The sequence below is a fragment of the Elephas maximus genome, chromosome 9 (assembly GCF_024166365.1).
Source record: "Elephas maximus indicus isolate mEleMax1 chromosome 9, mEleMax1 primary haplotype, whole genome shotgun sequence".
In the NCBI taxonomy this organism is placed as follows: Eukaryota; Metazoa; Chordata; class Mammalia; order Proboscidea; family Elephantidae; genus Elephas; species Elephas maximus.
Window position 1 is genome coordinate 62150583 of NC_064827.1, and position 11830 is coordinate 62162412.

The following is an 11830-nucleotide window of genomic DNA, read 5'->3' on the forward strand; positions in this document are numbered from 1 at the left end:
ATACCTAATATAATTAGGAAAGAATTCAAATTCAGAAGAATATTGGGTGTAACTCTATGGCAAGAAATTTGAAAACCTAGAGGAATTTTTATTTCCTAGTAAAATTGACTTCATGTACTCGACAGGGTAGGTCATATTATAACTGTGGTAGCAACTGCTGTATTTTATTCTCCAGACTTGCTAGAGTTAGAAAGCCTCTTTAAAAGAGTTAAAGACGCTTGGATGCTTCTACCTTGGGGGGTGGGCTTGTTTGAAATTCTTCTTTTGCCCTGGTGCACAGTGGTTAAGAGCTACAGGTAAACACAGTTCAAATCCACCAGCTGCTCCTTGGAAACTATATGGGGCAGTTCTACGTTGCCCTATAGGGTCACTTTGAGGATTACTATGAGTCGGAATAGACTCGGTGGCAATGGGTTTGACCTCACTGGTATCCACATTTCTGATACAAGGTACAATACAAATGACTCTCAAAATAGTTATGCCAAGTGCAAGGAGCCAGAACCTCCTCCCAAAAAAAGAGTGCATTCTGATAATTCCATTTATATAAATCTCTAGAAACTGCAAACTATAGTGATAGAAATGAGATCAGTGTTTGCCAGGTTGGGGGGGTGGTACCACAGAGGAAGGGACTACCAAGGGACACAAGAAAACTTTGGAGGGTGATGGATATATTATCTTGACTGTGGTAATGGTTTCACAGGTATATCCATATTTCAAAACAACAGATTTTACCCTCTAAATATGTGCAGTTTATTGCACGTCAACTATACCTCCATCAACCTATTTAAAACAATAGGAAATACCTTCCAGTTAGCATTTTCACTCAGAACCCCTGACTTTCATGAGCAACTTTCTGATGTTAAGCTGGAGATACCCACATTTGGGACAAAATTAATATCTTCCCCACACTGAATTGACCTCAAAGGCTCCAGAGGGGTGGCTGCCATGGGCCTGGGCTATTATGGGGGCTGCTGCTCCCTTAGTTCCTAAAGGAGTTGGACTCTGGCCCCTAGAAATGCTGGGTGCACATGGAGACTCCAAGATAATCCAACTACTTCGAGCCAGTTGCTGGCTGTACACTACCTGGTGGTTTCCAGGCCCTAGCTCTGAGGTCCAGATTCTGGGAATACTGAAATGGGCCCAGGCTCTAGTAGGCAAAAGCCCTGGTTCCCAAACACATGTGGTGGTTTCCTTAACAAACCTGTGGACAGCAGAGAACTACTCATTGGCTGCAGGTTCTGCCAACGTGGGTCCCTTGCAGAACTTAATCCTAAAGCCTGCACTCATGCGGCAGACTGGAGGAGACCACTGAGTTCAGGGGGCTCCCCCATGCCCAGGTTCTAAGAAGCATCTGAATCGGCCTCCTCCTCTTCACAAGGCAAGCTGAAGTCTCACGCTTCCCCACCTCCCTACACCTCCCTCAGGCTGCTTTCCCCTCCGCTCTCCTTGCGAACCTGGCCTCTTAGCCCTGCAGAGAATCTGAGGAGGCCAGCGTGACCCCAGGTCCTTTGGAAGAGGCCTCCTGAAGTGGCCCGAGGCTTCTTGGTGTCCGACCCTGCTAAGCCCTTGGGATACCTGGCTCATCCTAAACAGCGCCCCAGCGGTGGTGGCAGCCGAGGCTACAATGTGCTCAGACAGCCACAAGGTCACCTGTGACTTGTTTTGATTAGAAAAAGTGAACGGAAGTTCTTTGTTTCCTGAGTAAGAGAATTTTTAAAAGCTCCCTAGATTCAAAGTACTGCCTAAGTTGAGAAACGCTTATGTAAGGGGGGGAAAATTTTTTTTTTTTTTTTTAGGGGGAGAGGGGAATAAATGATTATGCCACTATCTCTAAACTAGAATCTCTAGCATACCCGTGTGGCAGAGAGAGGGTATACCTGGAGGACCTCAAAGAGTGCTTTCAGCCACCTTGGGGGGGGTCTCCCAAAGTCATAGCTCAGTTTCTTTCCCTCCTTCCTTACTCCTTTCATCCTCCTTTCCCTGCTCTTCCCTTCCTTTCTTTACTCACCTGTAGTGCACAATTTCACCTGGTTTTCACGTCCGTAAGTAAGCACAATTAAGCCTGTGCATAACTTGCTTACTGTAAGCCAGAGCATACAGTGTTTACTGACTAATCCATCCCTGTCAGGCACTGCTCTAAGTGCTTTGCAATATTATGTAATCTTCACAACAATTCATGGTTTAATATTATTATTATCATTCCTATTTTACAGGTGGGGAAGAAATAAATGGATCCCTATTATACTTCTTGCTTTAGGGTTGATAAGAAAAGGTACAGTGAAGGAGTAGGGAGAGCATTGACTCAGTGGTGGGGAAAGCTTTCTACCTACCTTTTTTTGGCCTTAAAGAATATGGACATTATCCTCCACAGAGAGAATCCAAAAGCATTCCCCTTGAGAATAGGAACCAGACAAGGAATCCCTTGATCACCACTCTTACTCAACAAAGATTAACACACAAAAATCAGTTGGATTCCTCTACATCAACAACAACAACTTTGAAAAGGAAATCAGGAAAACTACCATTTAAAATATCCCCCAAAAGATAAAATACTTAGGAATAAGTCTAACCAGGGATATAAAAGATTTATATAAAGAAAACTACAAAACAGTACTGCAAGAAACAAAAAGAGACCTACATATACATATCATGTTCATGGATAAGAAGACTTAATATTGTAAAAATGTCAATATTATCCAAAACAATGCATAGATATAATACAATCCCTATCCAATTTTTTTTTTTTATCCAAATCCCAACAGCATTCTTCAGTGAGATGGCAAAACTAATCACTAACTTTATATTGAAGGGAACCAAAACCAAACCCACTGCCATTGAGTCCATTCTCTTCTGACTAATAGTGACTCAAAAGGTCAGAGCAGAACTGCCCCATAGGATTTCCAAGGATATAACCTTTATGGAAGTGGACTGCCACATCTTTCTCCCATGGAGCAGCTGGTGGGTTCAAACCGCCAACCTTTCATTTAGCAGCCAAGTGCTTAACCACTATGGCACCAGGGCTCCTTACGGAAAGGAAAGAGGCCCCAAAGAATAAAGCTTTATTAGAAAAGAAGAACAAAGTAGGAGGCGTCATACTACCCCATCTCAGAACCTGCTATGCAGGCACAGTAGTCAAAAACAGTCTGGTCCTGGTACAACAACAGACACATAGACCAATGGAACAGAATTGAGAACCCAGATGTAAATCCATCTACCTGTGGAAAGCTGGTCTTTGACAAAGGACTAAAGTCTACTGAATGGGGAAGAAACAGTTTCTTCAACAAATGGTGCTGGTAAAATTGGATATCTATCTGTAGAAAAATTAAACAGGAGCCATACATCACACCATACTCAAAAACTAACTCAAAATGGATCAAATACTTAGATACAAAACCTAAAACAATAAATATCATGGAGGAAAAAAAAAAGAGAACACTAGTGGTCCTAACACATGGCATAAATAGAATACCCAACAACTAAAATACACACATAAAAGATGAACTAGATGAATGAGACCTCCTAAAAATTAAACACTTATGCTCAACAAAAAATTTCTCCAAAAGAGTAAAAAGAGAACCTACGAATTGGGAAAAACATTGGCTATTAACATATCTGACAAGGGTCTAATCTCTAAAATTTATAGAAAACTTCAACACCTCAATAACAACAAAAAAAAGACAATCCAAATAAAAAATAAGCAAAAGATATGAAAAGACATTTCACCAAAGAAGACATTCAGGCAGCTAACAAACGTGAAGAAATGCTTGCGATAGTTAGCAATTAAAGAGATGCAAACTACAATAAGATACCATCTCACCCCAACATTACTGGCACTAATAAAATAAAATAACAAATGTTGGTGAGGTTGTGGGGAGATTGAAACTCTTATACACTACTGGTAGGAGTGTAAAATGGTACAACCACTATGGAAAATGGTATGACACTTCTTCAAAAAGCCAGAAATAAAAATACCATATGATCCAGCAACCCTCTCCTAGGTATATTCCCTAAAGAAATAAAAGCCGTGACACAAATAGACATATGGACACTCATATTCATTGCAGTATTATTCACAATAGCAAAAAGGTGGAAGCAACCTAAATGCCCATCAACAGATGAATGGATTAATGAATTGTGGTACATACAATGGAATACTAAAAAAAAAAAAAAAACCCACAGTGTCAAGTCGATTCTGACTCATAGCGAATACTATGCAACGATAAAGAATAATGACAAACCCTCAAAACATCTCACAATGTGGCTGAATTTGGAGGACATTATACTGAGTGAAATAAGTCAGTTGGAAAAGGACAAATATTGTATGAGACCACTAATATAAAGAACAAAATATTTACACACAGAAAAAAAAAAAACTTTGATGGTTATCAGGGATGGAAGTGGGACAGAGGGAAAATTACCAAAGACTATGGAGATGCAGGCATAGCCGTCAGTTTGAGGAAAATGTATAGCATTGTATGTGTTATACAAGATGACCACTAAGGTAGTAATCTCACTGTTTTTGTTGAGTGGGCACTTATGTATTCATCTGCTGCAAGAGTTTTCTAGTCCATTGTTCTTGCTCCTATTGTATGCCATCAAGTCGATTCTGGCTAATAGCAACCGTGTAGTACAGAGTAGAACTGCCTCCATAAGGTTTCCTAGGCTGTAATCTTTATAGGAGCAAACCACCAGGTCTTTTCTCCCTCAGAACGGCTGGTGGGTTTGAACCAAGCACTCAACCATTGCACCACCAGGGCTCCTTTTTCTAGTGCATTAGGGAAACCGATTTGAGGGAATTAGGAACAGCAAAGCACAGGTAAAGGCCATCCCCTAATTTCCGTATATACTCAGTCCCTCTTTTTCTTCTGAAACCCACAAACTGCTCTTCTATTTGTATCAGTATATTAAGAGATTTCTTGTGCCCTCAGGCCACCTAGACTCAGAAGACTGAGTCACATTCCAGAAACATTTATCAGCTTCTCTCTGGCCAAGCATGTGTCTACCATTTCAGTAGCTTCTTAAATCCCAGCTTCTTTCAGGACCCCCGGAAGGCTGGACAGAAATGGGAGTGGGGTAGCATATAGTCATGGCTGTAGGAGTTGGGAGGAGAGCCATGGTGTCCCTGTTCTTCTCTCAGAGATGTATTGCTAGGCCTTCTCTGCTTGTGAGGGACACCAGACCCCTGTTCCAAGAGACCTGATTTTTATAAAGAGATTTTAAAGAGATCTCCTTAGATTTCCTGTCTCTTCAATTCACCAGTGGGCAAAATCCTACAGGCCCCACATTCTTCCATCTGAGCTGAATCACCATCCTGAAATGATTAGAGAAAAGACAAGGGAGAAGGGGAATGTGTCCCTCCTGTGCAGGCCATGGAAACCCACTTACTAAGGCAACAAATGTCGAGTGTCTGTGTCATGCTGAGCACAATTTCAGGTGTTAGATACAGCAGTGAACAAAATAAACCCCTTGGTCTCATTGTATTTACATTCTAGAGGGAATGGGTACAGGCAACAAACAAATGTGAGAGGTCAGTCAAGGAGGATGGAAAAAGAGTGCTATTTTATGCTTGGGGCTCAGGGAGTGCTCTGTGAGGTGAGACTTATACAGAGAGTAGAAGGACGTGAGGGAGTGAGCCATGCAGATATTTGGGGGTGAGTGTCTCAGACAAAGGGAGCATGAGGACAAGAGCCCTGAATTGGGCTTGGTCATGGGAGTGTTTGAGGAAAATTGTGCACGTGACTAATTTAGGTTTAATAAAATCATAGGAAAATAAAGGTAGTTGTGTTAGGTTCACTATGAGTCGGAATCCACTCGATGGCAGTGGGTTTCGTTTTGGTGGGTGTTAGGTTCTAGAATCCTGGCCACTGGGCAATGGTTGTAGTTCATGAAAGTGCCCCAGACTCTCAGCGCTGCTAAGCTGGTCCTATTTCCAGGACCAGGCCCTCCAGAACAAGCTGGCATTCCAGTTCGCTGTCTTTCTTCACCAAGTGGTTAGCCAATAATCACCAGTCATCCAAATAACCAAAATCAGATCCATCATAAACTTTGTGAAACAGAACAGTGTTTCTGAAACACTAATTTTCCAGAACAACAGCTAGAATCAAGACGGGCCTGCTTCCAGGAGCAGACAGTTTCAACTAAAGTACTGTCCTGGGATAAGAGAGTCAAATGACAACCTCTAAGCCAAGATTAGAGATTTGGCGCCTTCATCATTGTCCTTGAAAACATCCTCAGGATGTCCTGGTTTGATATTTATTTTGGAAGTTTATTTAACATTTCCCTAAATTTCCTCCATTCAATCTTAAGTTATTTATGATGTTTAAAAGAAAGCAATAATAAGACTACTTAAAAATATCTGCTTAATTACACAATCATATAATTCAATGCCTAATTTATTCAAGGCACTCTGGGAGGTGAAATTTGATAAGCCAGTATATTTGGGTAAAGTGCAGCACAAATAGTTACAGTAAATAAGAAGTCAGAGGTAAATGCTAAGGTGTAGAAAATGGGGTTAGCAAACTTTATCTGTAAAGGGCCAGATAGTAGATATTTTAGGCCTTGTGGGCTAAGAGGCAAAATTGAGGATATTATATAGGTACTTATATAACAAGGAGTCCCTGGGTCGTGCAAACAGTTAAAACATTCAGCTGCTATCCAAAAGGTTGGAGTTTCGAGTCTACCCAGAAGAACCACGGAAGAAAGACTTGGCAATCTACTTCCAAAAATTCAACCATTGAAAACCCTGGGGAGCTGTTCTACTCTAACACACATGGCGTCACCATGAGTCAGAATCAGCCCAATAGCAACTGGTATCCCATTTAACAGATGAGGAAAATCAGAGAGGAACACTGACTTGACTGGGGTTTCACAACTAGTCAGTAAAGACAGTAATCCAGGCCCGTGTGTCTGCCTTCAAGGGACGTATTCATTTCACATATAGAGCAAGAAACTTATAACAGCGTACTTCCATTTCTCCCCTCCCAGCCTTTGAGCTATTTTTTGTCATGCATTTGACTTCTTTGTATGTTAAAAGTGCATGCAATATTAATATGTTACTTAAGCAGTGAATTCTCTTTTAAAGAGATTTAAATATGAAAAAATTTATATTACATATTTATTGTGCATGTGCTCACACACACCCACCCCTGTAGTTACCATTTCTGGTTCTTTTCATTCCTTTGTATATATTCTTATTTTCATATGGTGTGATTTTCTTTTTACTGAGAGGGCTTTCTTTAATATTTCTTGTAATGAGGGTCTGTTAGTATGAATTCTTTCTGAAAAAAATTTATGTCTGAAAAAGTCTTTATTTTGCCTTTGTTTTTGAAGAATGGAAACCTTGGTGGCATACTGGTTAAGAGCTATGGCTGGTAACCGAAAGGTCAGCAGTTTGAATCCACCAGGTGCTCCTTGGAAACCCTATGGCGGAAGTTCTACTCTGTCCTTTAGGGTTGCTGTGAGTTGGAATCGACTTGATGGCAGTGGGTTTGGTTTTGTTTTCTGGTTTTTTGAAGGATATTTTTCACTAGGTATAGAATTCTAGGTTGACAGCTTTCTTTTGTTTTCAGTAATTTAAAGACGTTGTTCCACTGTCTTCTCTCTTGTGTTGTTTACAATGAGAAACCTGTTGTAATCCTTATCTTTGATTCTCTATAAAATGTATTTCTTTTCCTTAGCTGCTTTTAAGATTTTTTCCTTATCACTGGTTTTGAGCAATTTGATTGTGATGTGCCTTAGTGTGGTTTTCTTCATGTTTCTTTGCTTGGGGTTTATTGAGCTTCTTGGATCTACGGGTTTATAGTTTTCACCAAATTTGGAACATTTTCAATCATTATTTCTTCAAATATTTTCATGCTCCACTCTCCTTTTCCTTCAAGTACTCCAATTATGTGTATATTAGGCCACCTGAAATTTCACCATAGCTCACTAATACCCTGTTAATTGGTTTGAGGGTTTTTTTTTTTTTTCTCTTTGTGTTTCATTGTGGGTAGTTTTTAATGCTACGGTATCTCCAGGTTCACTAATCTTTTCTTCTGCAATATCTAATCTGCCATGAACCTCATCCAGTGTATGTTTCGTCTCACATATTGCAGTTTTCATTTGTAGAAATTCAGTTATAATAACTGTTTTAATGTCTTTGTTGATTCTAAAATCTGTGTCCGTTATGGGTCAGTTTCAATTGACTAATATTTTTTTCCTTGTTGTGGGTCATATTTCCCTGCTTCTTTATATGCCAGGTGAGTTTTTATTAGATGCCAGACATCATGATAGGATATTTTGTATTTCTGTAAATATTCTTGAGCCTTGTTCTGGGACATAGTTAAACTACCTGGAAACAGTCTGATATGTTTGGGTCTAGCTTTTAATATGCATTAGGTGGGACAAGAACAACATTGAGTATAGTGTTAATTATTTCTCACTACTGAGGCAATAAATTTCAGAGTACTCTACCCAATGCCCTGTGAATTATGAATTTTTTTTACCTTTTCCTTAAATGTATAAAAACTAAGCTCTATTATCTAGACTTGCATAGATCTATAATGTTTTAATTCTCTTTTAATTGCTCCTTTTCATTAGAAGCAAAAAAAGTTACTTCCTAGAAAATAGTGTGAAAGCACCTGAATAAGAAGGGAGAAAAAATAACCCAAAGCAGTTGGGTTGGAAGGTCTATTTCCCCAGTCCAGGTAAAGAAAGCCTGGCATGGGTTGGGTGTGAGGGACTCCTAAGGGAACCTGTGGTTGGCAAAATAATACTTCCCAAAGATGTCCCCATACTAACCCACAGAGCCTGTGAATGTGTTAGGTTAAAATACAAAGAGGAATTGAGGTTACGCACCAACTGACCTTATGATGGGGAGATTATCCTGGATTATTTGGATGGGCCCAAGGTAGTAACAAGGGGTCTTATAAAAAAAAATGGGGGGAGGCAGAAAGAATCAGAGAGATGGCAGTATGAGAAGGACTTGGCCTGACATATTGGCTTTGAAAATAGAGGAATGGGGCCATGAGCCAAGGAATGCAGGCAGCTTCTAGAAACTGAAAAAGCAGGGAAACAGATTTCCCTAGAGCCTCCAAGATGGAACACAGCCCTACCAACTCCTTGACTTTAGCCCAGTGAGACCCCTGTCAGACTTCTGGCCTCCAGAACTATAATACAATAAATTTGCACTGTTTTCAGTCACTAAGTCTGTATTAATTTGTTACAGCAGCAATAGGATACTAATACAGGGCCCATTTCTTCTGCCAACTTGGACATAAAGAATACAGCCTCCTAAATGTATTTTGGCACACACGCAGAGTTTCTTTGCATGTATTTTTTTTTTTTTTTTTTTTAACTCTTGGAAGGAAATGTGGTGTATTTGATTTACTGAATAACTGTAAATCACATTTGCTTGCCTCTAGAATTTTATTCTGTGGTCCTTTTTGCAATAGATTTATTTCCATTCCTTTATTCAATTAATTTGTTTACAGATCCTAAGAATGTGTTTATGGGCAGTGAGGCAATAGAGTGATAGACAAAAAGCAAATAAGAACTTAGAATTCAGATTATCATGATGGAAAATTCCCAGTGGGACTTGGATGTGAGCTTGGCACTCCAGTTCCAGAGCAAAATATACCAAGAAGTGGTAACACAGTTCCCTTTGATGGCTGATTTCACCCTGACATCAATTTGACCCATGATTTTATTACTCTAGAAAATTTCAAAATAGGTTTAAAACCTCATTGTGTTTCTCTCTGTGTTCTAGGTTAAATTATAACTGATCTGAGAGTGACTGGTTGTGGAATGGGGTTGAAAATATGGTTAAAGAATGCCGAGGTTTTACCTGAGAAGGAAATCATTGTGAACCATAACTGTCATGAGGGAATCCTTGGTGCCCCCCATGCTCATGTTTTCCATGAAAAGGGAAGACTTTCCCAAGTGTAACACTCCTGGCCTCTCTTGACCCCTTTCCCAACTCCTTCCTGGAAAGAAGGAAGGAATTCTCTCTCCAGTGAGTTGGGGAAAAGGAACTGGGCTTGCCTGGCACAGACCCTTCTGAGATTATGTGTTCTGGTTTGCTCTTGGCCATGCAGTAAGCTTAGTCCATCAGATTCTGCTCTCTGCAAGTGTGTAGAGGGAATGTTTAATTGATGATAGGGCAAATTAGCAAGTCCACTTAACCACACTTACGTTCTCCAAAAACTTTCTCAGTACCAAAAGTGAAATTTGGACTTCTAGTGGCCTAATCCCTGTGTTTGTCTCTCAGTTGATTCTAAATGTGAGCAGAGATAAAGAGTATGTTGTTTGTTAGCATCCTCAAATGTCTCGAAGTTAATTATTCAAAACTTTCTACCTAGAATTACAGTGGAGTTCTGGAAAGTTCCCTTTTTTTATTGTACTTTAAATGGTTTACAGAACAAACTAGTTTCTCATTAAACAATTAGTACACTTATTGTTTTATGGCATTGGTTAACAACTCCACAACATGTCAACACTCTCCCTTCTCAACCTTGGGTTCCCTATTACCAGCTTTCCTGTTCCCTCCTGCCTTCTAGGCCTTTCCTCTGGGCTGGTGGGCCCCTTTAGTCTCATTTTGTTTTATGGGCCAGTCCAATCTTTGGCTGAAGGTTGAACCTCAAGGATGACTTCACTACTGAGCTGAAAGGGTATCCGGGGGCCATACTCTCATGGTTTCTCCAGTCTCTTTCAGGCTGGCAAGTCTGGTCTTTCTTTTTGAGTTAGAATTTTGTTCTATATTTTTCTCCAGCTCTCTCCAGGACCCTCTACTGTGATCCCTGTCAGAGCAGTCAGCGGTGGTAGCCAAGCACCATCTCGTTGTACTGGACTCAGTCTTGTGGAGTAAGTGGTAGGTGTGGTTCATTAGTCCTTTGGACTAATCTTTCCCTTGTATCTTTAGTTTTCTTCATTCGTCCTTGCTCCCAAAGGGGTGAGACCAGTGGAGTATCCTAGATGGCCACTCACAGGATTTTAAGACCCGAGACGCTACTAGCCAAAGTACAATGTAGAACATATTTTTTATAAACTATGTTATGCCAGTTGAGCCAGATGTTCCCCAAGACCATGGTCCCCACAGCCCTCAGCCCAGGAATTCGGTCTCTCAGGAAGTTTGGATGTGTCTGTGGAGCCACCATGACCTTGCCTTGTACAGGTTGTGCTGGCTTCCCCAGTATTGTGTACTCTCTTACCTTCACCAAAGTTTCCACTTAACTATTGTCTATTAAGTGTTGGTTAAGAGGGAAGGGAAGAGTGGGGGTGGAAAAACACTTAATAGACAGTAGAAAGTTTCCTTTTTATGTCTCTTCCAAAAAAAGTCATTTAGGACTCAACCTCTTCCACCTGCAACTTTCCTAACCTTGAGCCCAGGAGAAAAGGAGATTCTGGGGAATGCCCAAGCTCTCAGTTCAACTTTCTATATTCTTTTCTTTTTGCCCCTTTCCTTTCCTTTCTTTCTTTTTTTGAGAAATTTGAAAAATACAGAAGACTAGAAAGAAGAAAATAGCAACCACACATGTGTTCTTCACCCAGAATTAACACTCTTAACATTGTATCCTGTTTCCTTAGTCTTTTTATCTATTTATATACTCTTAGAAAATTACCAGTAAATTAAAAAAATTGATAAAAAGATTGAGTCCCCTCTGACTACGATCTTCATCTCATTAGATTAATCCCCTGTCCAGGAGCAAACTCTATCGAGAGCTATTAGGTATCCTTCTGATTCATTTTAATAATTGAGAGCCTTACTACTCAAACTGTGGACCATAGCGCTGCAGCATTGGCATCACCTGGAAGCTTGTTAGAAATGCAGACTGTCAGGTCCCACCCAGACCTA